At 32.9% G+C, this 15,998-nt stretch overlaps 1 long non-coding RNA gene across 1 annotated transcript; it reads left to right on the forward strand.

The window, feature by feature from the left end:
- Positions 1-764: 764 nt before the first annotated feature.
- Positions 765-3,425, forward strand: LOC126891237 (uncharacterized). The gene is made up of 2 exons (XR_007700490.1): positions 765-2,017; positions 2,177-3,425. It is a non-coding gene; the product is annotated as an uncharacterized LOC126891237 (long non-coding RNA).
- Positions 3,426-15,998: the final 12,573 nt, after the last annotated feature.

Genomic DNA, 15,998 nt, shown 5'->3' on the forward strand with positions numbered 1-15,998 from the left:
AGAAGTGAAGTCGAGTAGTAGACGGTAGTGTTCGAGGAGTGAGAAAGCCGGTAGTTCCGTGAGTGTGGAGTATCTATCGTGGAACGAGAAGTAGGCCAGGTCGAGAGTAAAAGAACCTCCTTGAGCCCAGAGTGTCCCGGTAGCTGATAGCAGTTTCGAAAAAGGTAGAACACAGCATCACGACAAAAGCAGGAACGAGAGCTATTCGAGCTAGTTTTTCAAAGGAGAACATCACTGGAAGCCAGGACGAGGTTTGATCGCAGCCAAGGATAGCAGGAAAGGGTTTTGTGTGAGGACATTTTCAGTTCACCAGGAAAAGGTCAGTCTCATTTGTTTGGACATGAATGTATGGGTTTTTCGTATTAAATTCCACATAAAAAATTGAATAACATAATCAATAATATCAGAAAAGCTTCATAAAACTTAAATAGAGTTGTCCCTAATAACTCCTAATAGTTAAATGTTAATAAAAACTTTCAATAGAAAACCAAAAGGAAATAAAATTCCCAGTTGTAAATGTTATGTTTAAGAATAATAAGAAATAGCAAATATTAAGCATTGATTGCCTTTTGAATAAAATAAAAAATATTTTGATTATAATTGTAACCCATATTTGTATTTTTTTTACTCTTTTCTTTTCTATCCCGATCCCTAATAGCACACGACGTCCTTTGGACGTCCAAAATAGGTCCATTTTTGGTCCTTACGTCCATGGACTATAAACGGACGTCCTTTGGACGTCCCATGTTGGACGTCCTTCGGAAGGAATAAATATGGACGTCCTTTGGACGTCCGACGTTGGACGTCCTTCGGACGGAATAAATATGGACGTCCTTTGGACGTCCGACGTTGAACGTCCTTTGGACGTCCATACTGGACGAAATACGGACGTTTTATGAACGCTTATATATTATATTGGACACATTATACCAATTACGGGATCAAATAGCAAAATAATTCAATAAAATATTAACTTACGCGTTAACTTTACGTTAATGAAATACAGTCAAACCTGTCAGTAACGGCCACTAAAATGAAAGAACTATTGGCCGATATAGAAAGGTGGCCGTTATTGCCAGTTTTTGTAGTCTAGATATACAGTAAAACTTGTGTTACTGGCCACCTGATAAAATCCGCCACCTGTACTAACGGCCGGTTTAAATATTCCCCAAACCAATTATATCTGGACTACAAAAACTGGCAATACCGGTCACCTTTCTATATCGGCCAATAGCTTTTTCATTTTTAGTGGCCGTTACTGACAGGTTTTACTGTAATTGGTTTGGGGAATTTTTAAACTGACCGTTAGTACAGGTGGCCGGTGTTTGCAGGGGGCCGGTAACACAGGTTTTACTGTAGTTTAAATCGAAAAGATTAAATCTTAATTCAAAATTGTATATACAATTATTACAATTATAAACAAACTATATAGTTTAATATCCAAAACATGTTTTTGATTTTATGTAATGTAATGAAAATCTTATTTGTAAATTATTGGTTACAATGTTTAACAATAGGAAATATTCAAGAATAAATAAAATAAAAGTTTAATCCTAACAACACAAAACATTCCAGGAATATAGGTACTACCGTTCTATTCCGTGAACATCTATCTGATTAAATTATGGGTGGAAAGTTACCACAAGATATTCTATGAACATAGTACAATGTCTTCCTGGAGGGGTAAAATTTTCCATTACAAGATTTTAAGAGAGGCCATTTACTGTTCAATTTGCGTTCATTTTCAAATTTGCCGCGCGAGTATCTATGTAGCGTCGCGTGGTCATTGGTCATCACATTTCATTTTCATAAGATAACCGATAACCTAAAAATTTAGTAAAAATCATGTAAAAATTTTGATTGGAAAAAAATGCATCGATAAGGGGGTGTGGGAAATGGAAATTAGTGGCTTTTCTGCTGTACTGTCTGCTAGTCCTAGTCAAATCACACAACACTTTTTTCTATGCTGCTAGTTTTTGCTCTGGGCTCTGGCTGGATCTCTTGTTTAAACAATTTTGTAAGTATTATAAAATCCGTTTTCAATTTTCTTTATTCTTTATGAAACGAATCATTTATGCATGCATATTATTACCTGTAAATAGTACCTATTTCCTATTTCTTTTGATTTTTAATTGTAAAGAATAGAAAAATTACCCTTCATTTCAATTTTTTTTAGAATCAGCTGAAAGTGGCCTACAAAAAAAAACCAAGAAGGAAATGTATAGCCTTGTGGCTATGAAAGGCAAAAGAGAGATATAAAAAGTGTATTGGCTAGTTGGAAGAAAGTCCTCATTGTCCATGCATAATAAGTTATTACTTTATCAACAAATATCAAGAAGATAGCAGGGTCATGAGCAACAACTTCATAAGTTCAAGAATATCGAGGAAATCCAGCTCCTCGATACTACTGGGCAAACTAGAAGATTGAAGAGGACAAAGCCTTTTGAACTAGTTTGAGTGATAGGTGATAGTGAAAAACGGAGTATAGTGCTTGTGTGCTGTGCCTGTGTATGTTAGAATAGTGCACGATCTTGTTAGATTAGATAAAAGACGCTATGGGGTAAGCTCTTCATTTTAAGAAACAGTAGTAATTTAGGTTAAATTAAAATTGCTCATTGGTCAGTTATGACCAGATTGTTTTTTTATGTTTGGCAAAAAGGACTTAAGTCAGAATTGCACATTGATAATGTTTTGATGATTTCTGTACCAGAAAAAAACTGTTGTAGATGTAAACTGTATGTACAGTAGAATCTACTACAGTACTGTAGAAATCATCAAAACATTATCGATGTGCAATTCTGACTTAAGCCCTTTTTCCCAAACATCAGAGAATTGTAATGTACAATAATTCTCCTATCTGCTTTTTCATGAATTTTGTAGGAGATGAAAAACCATTTTTAGGATCATCTGCTTTCACATGTAAATTTTGACATGTTTTGTAGTAAATAGATAGTTGAATTTACTACAAAACATGTCAAAAAATATATGAAAACAGGAGGTGACTATAAAAAAAGTTTTTAGTCTCTTACAAAACTCATGAAAAACAAATCGGAGGTATGTCACATTAGTGACTATATCCAGGGAATGTCTAAAAAATATACTTTGATGTCCCAAGAACCAAATATAACCTACAGTCCATCTAATTTACTTACTGTTGCAGGTCATTATCTACGCCAGAGATCTAAGTTGACATAGTTGCCAAAGTATAAAAAGATCCTGAATCCATTTTAAATCAAATATATCACATAATTATTGTAAACGTGGATTATACAACAAAACAAATTAATATTCAATGTAAATAAGTAAAAACTTAAGAAATAGAGAACAAGAATTAAGTTATAATCTTTTAAGATTTGCAGTGCAAGAGTTTTTGCACTGCATTGTTAATAATTAAAAAACGGCTCCGAACTCTTGGCAAAAAGCTGGTAGGTTTCTTTGTATAAGTTTGTCTACAATAACAACTAAAAAAGTTGTCAGATACCTCGATTATTCCAAGTCGTTATAAAATTAGGTGAAATTTATATTTTTATAGTAGAGGATCTTTTTATAGTAAAGTAAATAATAAAAACAGTAAATATAATAAATAAAACAGATACTTATAGTAAAGAATATAAACAAATATGAAGTGTCATCACCGTAACTGTCAAATAAATGTTACCAATTTATTCTAAAATGTCACCTTCGTTCGATTACAGTTACAGTGTGATCCGAACAAATCTGCTTCATAAAAACGCTTTATAATCCATTTATACAAATTAAATGAAACATATTATTGTGTATTTCTTTAGGTTAACATTAATAGAAATCTTCAAATATTATTTCTACGCGTATATAATAAAATATGTCTAGTGGCTGTAATTCCATTGTACTCAGCAAAGTGATTCTAAAAAAGAACACACCTACCGCCTAAATATTTCAGTTAAAATAAATAACAGTTAGTAAATTAGACGAAGTATGTAGATATATACAGGGTGTAACAAAAATACAGGTCATAAATTTAATCACATATTCTGGGACCAAAAATAGTTTGATTGGACCTAACTTACCTTAGTACAAATGTGCACACAAGAAAAGTTACAGCCCTTTGAAGTTATATATATATATATATATATATATATATATATATATATATATATATATATATATATATATATATATATAATAGCACTAAGGGCCTTAGAGGCCCATGGCTTGAAAAGTTTGTTTTTTTCTTCATTTTCACGTTTCTTTATGTACTGAGATCTTCTCTGGCTTGATATGTGATTTTTCTCCATTCCTTCCTGTTATTCATTTTTCTTTTCTGACCCTGTAGCACCATTCTTTCCAAATCTTTTTCGACCTCTTGCTTCCATCCATTTTTCGGCCTTCCTCTTCTCTTTCTTGAAGCTGTAGTGTAGTTTAGTACCATTTTTGGAGTCCTCGTGTTTGGCATCCTTTCAAATGTGACCTCGCCATCTAAGTCTCTGTGCCTTTATCACTCATTTGAAGTTACAAGATGAAGTGATTTTTTCCAATATATCGAAAACTATTAGAGATTTTTTATTGAAAATGGACATGTGGCATTATTATGGCAGCAGTATCTTACGAAAAAACTATAGTAAAATTTGGACACCCCATAAAAATATTTTGGGGGTTTTGTTCCTTTAAACCCCCCCAAACTTTTGTGCACGTTTCAATTTAATTATTATTGTAGTACCATTTAAACACAACGTTTTAAAAACTTTTTTGCCTCTTATTGCTTTTTCGAAAAGTCAATTTTTATCGAAATATTTTGAATATTTGTCAAATCCACCACATATTTGTATATGGTTAAGTACGATTATGGAGACTTGGTAATAATATGCAGACTTATTTATGCTTTACATTTTTAGGTATATTTTGAACCATATTAAAAAAGAAGCCAGACCTCGATAAAATGTGCCTTATCGAAAAAATACAAAGAGGCAAAAAAGTTTTAAAAACATTCTGTTTAACTAATGGTACCTCAGTAATAGTTTAATTGGAACGTACACAAACATTTGGGGGGTTTAAAGGAACAAAACCCCCATAAAATTTTTATGTAGACATGTTAAAAAAGAAGTCGCAACTCGATAAAAACTGCCTTATCTGAAAAATACTAAGAAACAAAAATATTGAATTTAACTAATGGTACCACAATAATAAAATTGAATTGGAACGTACACAAAAGTTTGGGAGGATCTAAGGGATCAAGACCCCCATAAAATTTTTATGGGGTGCACAAATTTCACCATAATTTTTCTTTAAGATATTCCTGCCATAATACTGCCACATGTCCATTTTCAATAAAAAATCGCTAATAGTTTTCGATATAATCGAAAAAATCGATTTTCATTTTGTAATTTCAAAGGGCTGTAACTTTTTTTATGTGCATATTTGTACTAAGGTAAGTTAGATTCATTCGAACTATTTTTGGTCCCAGAATATGTGATTTAATTTATGACGTGTATTTTTGTTACACCCTGTATATACAACCGATTACGCACCACCTTAAAAATTGGGCATTTTTGATGTCTCGAATTTCCTAAACCTGTTGTTGCATCTAAGTGATTTTTTTATAATATTCTAGCCTAGGCCCTAGGCTATAGGTTAAGTACCTCCTTATGCTTGTCATGCACGGGGAGCTATACTGTAATATATATTATATCACATCGCACTCTATAGTAATGAGTGAGCCTGCACATACGGAACCATTTGTTTCCTGTCTGCAGGCTCACTCATTACTATAGAGAGCGATATGATATAATGTACATATATTACAGCATAGCTCCCTGTGCATGACAAGCTTAAGGAGGTAACCTATAGCCTAGGCTATAATATTATAAAAAAATCACTTAGAATCTTAGATGAAACAACAGGTTTAGGAAATACGAGACATCAAAAATACCCCATATTTAAGGTGGTGCGTTAATTTCTTGGAGAAGTGTATTGTAATTTAATGTAAATAATGTAATATCCAATAATTGTAATTTAATATAAGATGTAATATAAGTTCCTTAAAAAATATATTTTTTATTTCCCACGACATTAGATGGATGTTCGGCAGCAAGACATTGGACCAAACTGGGACGTCCTATGAAGGCCAATTGACGTCCACCGAACGTCCCTTCGGATGTTAAGTGGACCTCCATTGGGCGTTTGGCAACGTGGCATTTGGACCAAAATTGGACGTCCTGTTAAGGTCCAATTCACGTCCCCTATAACATCCGGTTAAGGTCCAATTTACTTCCGATTAAGGTCCAATTTACGTCCGATTAAGGTCCCATTTACGTCCGATTAAGGTCCAATTTACGTCCTATTAATGTCCAATTTACGTCCGATAAGGTCCAATTTACGTCCGATTAAGGTCCAATTTACGTCCGATTAAGGTCCCATTTACGTCCGATTAAGGTCCAATTTACGTCCTATTAAGGTCCAATTTACGTCCGGTTAAGGTCCAATTTACGTCCGATTAAGGTCCCATTTACGTCCCATTAAGGTCCAATTTACGTCCTATTAAGGTCCAATTTACGTCCGATTAAGGTCCAATTTACGTCCGATTAAGGTCCAATTTATGTCCGATTAAGGTCCAATTTACGTCCGATTAAGGTCCGATTTACGTCCGATTAAGGTCCAATTTACGTCCGATTAAGGTCCAATTTACGTCCCCTAGGACGTCCGATCAAGGTCCAAATTACGTCCGATTAAGGTCCAATATACGTCCCCTCGGACCTTAGATGGACGTCCAATGGACGTTCGGTAGCGCGACATTTGGACCAAAATAGGACGTATAAAGGACGTTCCTCGGACGAAAACGGACGTCCAATGGACGTCCCTAAAGTCCGTGAAGGACGTCCAATGGACGTCCATTGGACGTCCTTGTGCTATTAGGGATTAGGAACCATTAAGAAATATTCAGAAGCCACGAAAGTAAGTAATTAATTTATAATTCGCCCTGAGATTGAAAACATATTGATATGTGATCTGGTTAATTAATTAGATTAGTATTAATACATTGATTAAATTAAGTGACATATAAGAATATTATCTCATATCAATAATCAAGATCACATCAGTATATACATTGTAAATTCCAAGTCATGATTTCCAAAGTTTACACATTGTAAATTATGATTCGGGAGTGCTCCTAGTATCATTTAACGTGTCTTGGTTTGTTTATTTCTACTGCATCTTTACTGTTTCTGTTAACTAATCTAAACGTAGAGATATTTTTTGAGATTCTTTAACTCTTTCAATGCTGGGGTTTGTCACATCCCACCTGTCTGTTAGTGGCAAAAAAGTTCACCTGTCGGATGCCGGGTTAAAACATGACAAATTAGATGTGGAATGAAAGCTTATAACCCAAAGATGGTACTAAAGGTGAGAAATTTGGCCTCCGACTTCAGGATAAAGAGTTGCAACCCGAAGTATTGTTCTAAATTCGCAGAAATAGTACAAACTATGTATTACTCGACGCGCCTTAGAAAGACGAGAACAAATATTTATGCCTGTCCGGTTTTATGCCTGTCTGTCCGTCCGTCTGTCAGATATAATCACAGAGGTTGAATGAAAGATTATAACCCATAGATGGTACTAGCGATTAGAAATTTGACGCGCATTAGAAAAATGAGAACAAAGAAATACTTTTTTTAGTTTTACACCACTTCCGGTTAAAATGGTGTACCCGGAAGTGACACACATAGTCACAGAAAAATATACTTGATCAATTTACGTGTATTAAGAGGTCGAAACCGAATTTTTTTAATTCTGGTTTTGATGTCATATGCGGTTAAAAAATTGTCTGGAAGTGGAAGAAACCAGTTTAATAGTTGTCCCCTTCGAGTAGCGAAAAATAAACAATACTTTGTAAAAACATTCAACATTGGTTGATATTCCGCTGTTTTCATATTATTTATTGACCTAAGTTTTTGTAAAATGCACTAGTCTTTTTTAAAGATATCATTGGACAATTTACTCACTGTTTTTGGATTTTACAAAATCGCTTGGATTGGCATGAAATTTGACATAAGCATAGCTAACATGTCAAAGAAAAAAGTGATATTGTGCCAGTGTGTGCTTTTTTCTGGGGATGAGTACCACCCCCTTCTCGAGTGTGAAAAAATATAGGTAAAAATATGTCCGTAAGTGGATAAACTAATTAAATTCCTTGTATTTTTTGTTTTTAGATGGTTTTTCGTAAATAAATCAAAAAGTAAGTATTTGATCGAAAAAACTATTCTTAGCAAATATAAAGCTTATAAAACAGTAAAAAAAATTATGTATGTATGAAGTCTGGACACACAATAAAAACAGAGTTGGAGCTGAACAACAGTTGGTTCTTATTCGTCGAATTCCAAATCGACTAGTTCAACGTAAAATATCCAAAAAATAACGCACTTTTCGGGGAAAACTCGCCACAAATTTTTAAAGTGTTTAAAAAAGTTTTATTTTTGTTATTTAAAAAGTATCTATTCTATCACCATCAGCATCAAAAGTAAGTTACGCTTTAAATAAAATATGTCCCTTTTTTTGCTAAAAGAAATCGTGAAAATCACCACCTAATTAGCATTCCATATGAAATTAATAGTTACCGCCCTAGTTAATTTACTTATATTATACTGTTTATATGATCTATAAGATTTATTGGCAAGAAATGCTTATTAAAAAAAATTGGTTTTAAAATAAAAAAATTTTAATTTTGAAAAAAAATGCCTTGGTTTAAAATAACTTAAACATTAGTGATACTAAATATCTCAAAGAGTAAAAAATGTACATATCACATAAACAATACATAAGTAAATTAGGCGGTGATTTTTACATTTTTTTAACAAAAAAGAGACTTCATTTTGATGCTAACTAACTTTTGATGCTAGAAACGTTTATAAAAATACAAATAAAACTTTTTAGACATTTTATAACAGTTGTAAGTCATGAGTTTTTCCCGAAAAGTGCTTCGTTTTATGGTTATTTCATGTTAAAATATTCGATTTGTATTTTGACGAAGTAGAACCTGCTTTTCATTAAGGTGATACAGTAGCGATCAACAGGTAGCCAAAACGCGTTCCAAGATTGCGGCTGTAATTTTGAATATTTTTTCGAGATATTTGGCACACGTATTCGTAATATAATAAAGAATGGCGGTACAGAGCCGAATTTGAAAAATATATTAATATGTGGAAATTACTCTGTAATTAAATATAATATTAAAAAAACGAGCCTGTACCGCCATTAAGAAGAACAAAAAAATACACTTTCTTCAAATAAACTTTTTATCCGATGCCTAGATTTTGTGTCATTTTGGAACTACTAATGAAATACAAAATTTTAGTAGTTCCAAAATGACACAAAATCTAGGCATCGGATAAAAAAGTTCATTTGAAGAAAGTGTATTTTTTTGTTCTTCTTAATGGCGGTACAGGCTCGTTTTTTAAATATTGTATTTAATTACAGAGTAATTTCCACATATTCATATATTTTTCAAATTGGGCTCTGTACCGCCATTCTTTATTATATTACGAATACGTGTGCCAAATATCTCGAAAAAATATTCAAAATTACAGCCGCAATCTTGGAACGCGTTTTCGCTACCTGTTGATCGCTACTGTTTCCTCTTAACTACAACTCTACTTTTACAGGGTCTACAGACTTCATACATACACCATTGTTTTCACTTTTTTATACGCTATATTTTTGCTAAGAATATTTTTCGTTAAAATACTTTTTGAGTTTTTTTCTAAAACCGTCTAAAAACGTGACTTTTTTGTTGAAAAACGAACATAATATATTCACTTGCAAATAACTCAAACAGTATGTTAAGAAAAAATCTATAGAACAAAAACTAGCTTAGAATTACTCAGTTTATCCACTTTAGGACTTATTTTGAATGTATGTCTTTTCACATTATAAAAGTGGTTGTACTAACTCCCAAGGCAAAAGCACACGTCGGCACAATATCACTTTTTCTTTGACCTGTCAGCTATGTGCATACCCAATTTCATGTCAATCCAAGCGGTTGTTTAAAATTCGGAGGTTTTGCAATATTTACCGTGAGTGGATGGACTACAGATATATGTATATTAGATAAAAATTATAGTCTCAGCGAATCTTTGAAATATCTCCATTCCTTTGAAATGTTACATTTTTTAAGCCTTGAGGGAGTAGGCGCAAAATTATGACCAATGCTATTTAAATGCATTCAGTTTATTCGAATCCTGAGAAAACTAATAAGAATTTTGGAAAAATTTAAACGCAGAATGAAAGATTACATTATAACCGAGGGCGAAACTCTCTAAAAACTTTTATGTTTATATTGATAAGTGAAAGGGTGAAAAAAAAAAGAAAATTTAGTGTGATTTTTTATTTCAAATATTTAATTCAAAAGAAATTTTTGTTTATTCTATTCTTTTTGACATGAGGCTGTATTTGATTTCTCTATGTCATTGTATGCTATTGGTTAGTTCCTATCATTTCAGCCGACGTACGTCACGATTGGATCAATAGGGCCGAACATACATAACTAAGGCCCTTTTGGCATGATGCTGTATTATTTTGAAGTCGATACAGCCTGAATATTTTTTTTTATTTTTTTACGTTCTATGTGATTAAAAAAATTAAGAATCACCGCAATTTTAGCCCACCACCCCCTTCCCCTTTCCCCACATCAAAAAATGTCAATTTTTCGATTTTATTTTTTTTTAAGTTGGTTTGCAATTAAATTATAAATTACAAAAAATTCACACGCACAGCTGAGGCTTTTACAAAACATATATTTTTATGGACCCGAAGGTCGAGTGTACATAACCTCAATGTTTTTTGTTTTTTTAATAGGTACGTATAACTTTTTTTGGCGATGGCTGCATGTCTAATTTTTTTGCGTTTTGTGAATTTTATCAAAATCTGTATTTCTGACTTTTTTCAGATTTATTCGTAAGGTGCGCCATCTTCAAAAATCCGGAAAACTGGTTTTTTCGGTAGTTTTTTGGGATTTTCTCCATTTTATATACTTCAAAATAGACTAACTCAAGGTTTTTTATAGGTTACGTATATATAATTTGAAATAACTGAGTTTTTAGGGATATTCAAAAATTGTGTAAAACACCTAAACCCCCCAAAAACTATGTTTTTTCAAATTCTTAAAAGTTTCTTAATTCTTTCGTACCCCATGAAGTTAAATTACAAAGCCATTAAAATATAACTAGAGGTGATTCATACCTACTTACCATCTCAATTGAATGCAATCATCGGCAAAGCCATCTTTTAGTGTCATTGTGTCATCCCCAAAAATCTACCTGGGTCTTAAAATGCAGGTATGCATACTTGTTCCGTTATAACTCTTATCTTTTAAAATTTTGTAGTAAAAGCATTTCTATAGCTATAGTGAGTTTATTGCCCTACCTCTTTATGTGGCTTAATGATTTGGATTGTAAACACAGATAAGAAAGGGTGTGATAGACCAGAGAAATTAGCAAATAAATGGCCTCTTTCGTGACATCCGTTGATACAGGTATCTAAGAACTGCTTATGGCATTAGGGTAAATTTAGTTACAACAGTATCCAATATAAAAATTATGCAAAAAATCAAACGTACTTTTTAACTTATAAACAATATATAAACAATTAAAGATCGCTATTTGATTGTAAATATTAAAGGTGGAGACCGGTATGCTGTATGGAAAGGTGATACAATTTTACTGAAGAGCATAGAAAATTCTTTAAAATGAGTGTTTGGAAAGTTCTTTTTGTTAATTTGTTGCTTAGTTATTGGGAAAATAGCTTCAAAAGTCGATTTTTTGAAAATAATTAATAACTTTTCTAAAAATACACTAAAAGCTTTATTTTCGCGTAAGTAAAGGAACAATATTAGAAGTATTCAGCCGTTAAAATTTCAAGAAGTTTTACCTAATAGTTATTGCAAAATTGAAATTGTTTATCCCAAAAAGCTTCTATCTACAGCGTTATTATGCATAAACTATTAGGTCAACATAAATTCTAAAGACATCAAACCAAAGAGAAAGGTTCAATTTATCAAATTAGATCAAGTCTTGAATAAAAAGTTTATAATAAATATTATAAATAATTATAAAATAATTTTGAAAAAGTAGTGTTATTTTAAGCTTATTCGCGAACTCAAGCGAGGGTGCTGCCGCTTATTTTGAACTAGAGGAATTGGGATGAAGATTTAAACAAAACATCCGTTAACCTATATATCAATGTCGATTGAATGCTTGTCTGGTGTGTTCATTTAATGAATGATTTATTTATATTAATTAATTACATCAATAAAAATATTAATTATATCAAAATGCATTATCCCAATTACATCGGCCATTTTCATGCAACTGCACTGCCACCTATAGTCGATTGAGTTCGCGAATAAACAATTAAAATAACAACCGCATTAACATGTGGGAATTAACTAATTTTGATGGGAAATAAGCCACAATTTTACTAAAAAAAATGGTTTTATTTTGACAACGACACCCGATTTGAGCGTCGAAACGTTAATAAAATCAGTTTTTTTAGTAAAATTGTGGCTTATTTCCCATCAAAACTAGTTAATTCCAAAAATGCCACAAGAAAATAGCTTCAGAACAACAACACGTAGGAAGTTAATTTTTTTTATTCGACATGTTGGTATTCTTATAGAAACTGAAACAAAAATTTAATGCCCTACAACCCTTAAAACCCGAGTTAGCCACTTTTTTCAAAAATTCACCGGGGCTTTGTTTATAAATATTAGAAAATTTGAAAAGCAACATTTAAACGAATGAAAGAGCATGTTTATACAAAAAAAAATTAAAACGATTCTTTTAAAAACGAGCCGTCCATGATGCGCCAAAAGTGAAGAGTTTAAAAGTAAAGCGATTCTTACCCTCTTGATTTTATTATCAAAAACTTAATTCACAACTACACATTTATAAAAGGCGCAATACCTCCGGTAAGATTTAGGTACAAAATTAACAAAACCCAAAAAAAAATATATAATACAATATTCCAGTTACCCGTCGTTTGTCACCATTAATCCCTTTATCCTAAAGATAAATAACAGTTTGTCGACGAAAATTCCATTCGATCAAATGTTCGTCGATGAATTGTCCATTCGATGAATTGTGCATTCGACCAACTGTTTGTCGACCAACTGTTGTCGACCAATTTTCCGTCGACGAAGTGTTCTCGACCAGCTTTCCGACACCGGATTTGGGTGTCATTGTATTCTGTTGGTTAATTCCTACCATTTTAGCCACCGTACGTCATGATTGGAAAAATAGCAGCGAATATACGTAACTAAGGCCCTTTCAATATTTTACTGTAATTGATTTTTCTGTGTCATTGTATTCTGTTGACTGATTCCTATCATTTGAGCCGCCGTACGACACGTTTGGACCAATGGGAGTGAAGATACGTAACTAATACCTAACAAGAGGTTTACTCAAACTTCTTTTTTGTACTTATACCACTCGGTAAAAGTACAAAAAAAAGTTTGGGTAAACTTTTGCACAACTGTGTAAATACTAACGAAAAATCTAAAATATTAAAAAAAATTAGTGGAATCCGTTAATCTGTTCTCGAAAAAATTAGCTATGAAAATGAGCATAATTTTCTATATCCCTAACTTTTGACGAGCAGTTTAGCTTAAATGGGGAAAAGCGGTAAGCTTAGACCAAACACCAGTAGGAGGCATTCAATTAATTGAGGAAAAAAATTAAATGGATAACAATATTTATTTCAGTTACACAAAAGGCATTGTCCCGCTAGAATGTTTGAAATCACAATTAATAGTCCTACAAAAAAGACAGGCGTTTAAAAGTGATAAGACCATTGAACAATAAGCCTGTGAGCTACCTTTTAAACACATTCTTAAAAATAATCCATAACACAATTAAAAAAAGGTTTGTTAAGAAATTCTTTTATAGACTTCAGAAATTCAACAACTTCTCCTGATTATGTTTAAAAAACGTACGGAATGCACTAAATGAAAAAAAAAAAAAAGAAAAAGATTTATCATACCGTTATACTATAATATATCCTTACGTTGAATATTTGATGCTTCCCTGTGGAGTATAAAACGGACAGTTGTGTTTTTCCCGTGATCTGCCTTGTTTAGTCTTCTTTGTCGTTTTATTCGTTAAATCCTATCCTCTTAAGTCACAGCGTCAGAAAGCAGTGGGTATATGCAGTGAACGGGAGGCCTATGTCGAACAGTGAACGTTGGGGCCCTTTCGCGTTTATCATATGTAGAGAAGTCGCTTGTCAAAAACTGGACGTATGTAATCGTATTCTATTTGTTAAATACTCTCACATAATATGTCATACCATGTGCGTTAATCCATTTTATTTCTACAATTTTAAAGTGTTATTACATGCCGTCATTTTCATTTGTCTACACCATCGTATTCTGCCAGTTAAATCCCATCGTTTCAGGCGCTGTACGTCACGATTGAACCAATAGGACCGAAGATACATAACTAAGGCCCTTTTGACCTGCTGCTTGTTTGATTTTTCTGTGTCATTGTCTTCTATGATGCCTAAGGCATATTTATGACATGTCTTATTTTTAAAGAAAACAAGTAATTGGACTTCGTAAGTCCTAGGTTTTCACCCAAAGTAATCGAAAGTAGAATTGGAAGTCGATATTTGAATTCTTCGTGTAACTTTGCGTGGATTGATATACAAATTTACTAATTTTGAGTCATTTTTACTAAACTGTTTACACAGAAATAACTCTAAAGATTCAAACCTTTCAATACGCTTCGATTTATGTGTTCGTATACTATTTCTGAGTCTATTGGGACCGTGCAAGTTCGGCAAAACGACACCTGGTTTCTACGCTCTGCAACTTTATTCGCACTTTTAATTATATTGGCCAATTATATTAGTCCTGGTTACTGGATAATTGTCAAGGCCATAATCCAAAAAAATAATAAGAAGAAAAAATAAGATTCAGGTTATGTTATTAAAACGTAAACAATTGTATGTAGTAAATAAAATTAGTTATTAAAATGCAGTACTGCAAGCAAAATACAATTAATTTAATTTGCCTTCATATAATAATTGCATATAATATCAATATTGCAGAGCAACATATAATTTTTCTTCTTCAATGACAGTAGGTATGAAATGTACGTCAATTTGACAATTTCAATGGACAATATGAATTATTTAAGAAAGTTGCAATATTTCTCCGCTATTCGCGCACGATCGTTTCTCGTATCCGTTCCAAGTACTTGCACACCGCGAATAATGGCATTTCCGGTTATAACTTTTTAAGCGGAAATTACGTAAAAACCAAAATTTTACATTTGTTCTCATCTTGCTAAGCCACGTTGAATAATATATCACTTATTCTCTTTCGGCAACTTTAAAATAGTAAATACTTACGGTTGCAACACTAAAACCGGAACTCCGACGTCAAATTTCTCATCTTTAATAATACCATCCTTAAGTTAAAAGCTTTCATTCGACACCCGATTTGTCATTCTATCTGTATTAATAACGGAGGAGTTGTATTCGCGGATGGACAGACATACGGACAGACAGCCTAGGTAAAATTTTTCATCTTTAATACCATGCTTGAACTATAAGCTATCATTTGGCACCTCATTTGCCATTATACCTGGTATAATGACGGAGGATTTATACTCGCGGTCGGAGGGATCGACGGACAGACAGCCTAGGTCAAATTTTTCACCTTTAGTATCATCCTTGGATTATAAGCTTTCATTTGACACCTCATTTGTCATTCTACCTGGTATATTGACGGAGGAGCTATATTCGCGGTCGGACGGACCGACGGTCAGACAGCGTAAGTCAAATTTCTCACCTTTAGTACCATCCTTGGATTATAAGCTTTCATTTGACACCTCTTTTGTCATTCTACCTGGTATAGTAGAGGAGTTATATTCGCGGTCGGACGGACCGACGGACAGACAGCCCAAGTCAAATTTCTCATCTTTAATACCATCCTTGGATTATAAGCTTTCATTTGACATCTCATTTGTCAT

Source organism: Diabrotica virgifera, chromosome 9, assembly GCF_917563875.1.
Source record: "Diabrotica virgifera virgifera chromosome 9, PGI_DIABVI_V3a".
NCBI classification, from domain to species: Eukaryota; Metazoa; Arthropoda; class Insecta; order Coleoptera; family Chrysomelidae; genus Diabrotica; species Diabrotica virgifera.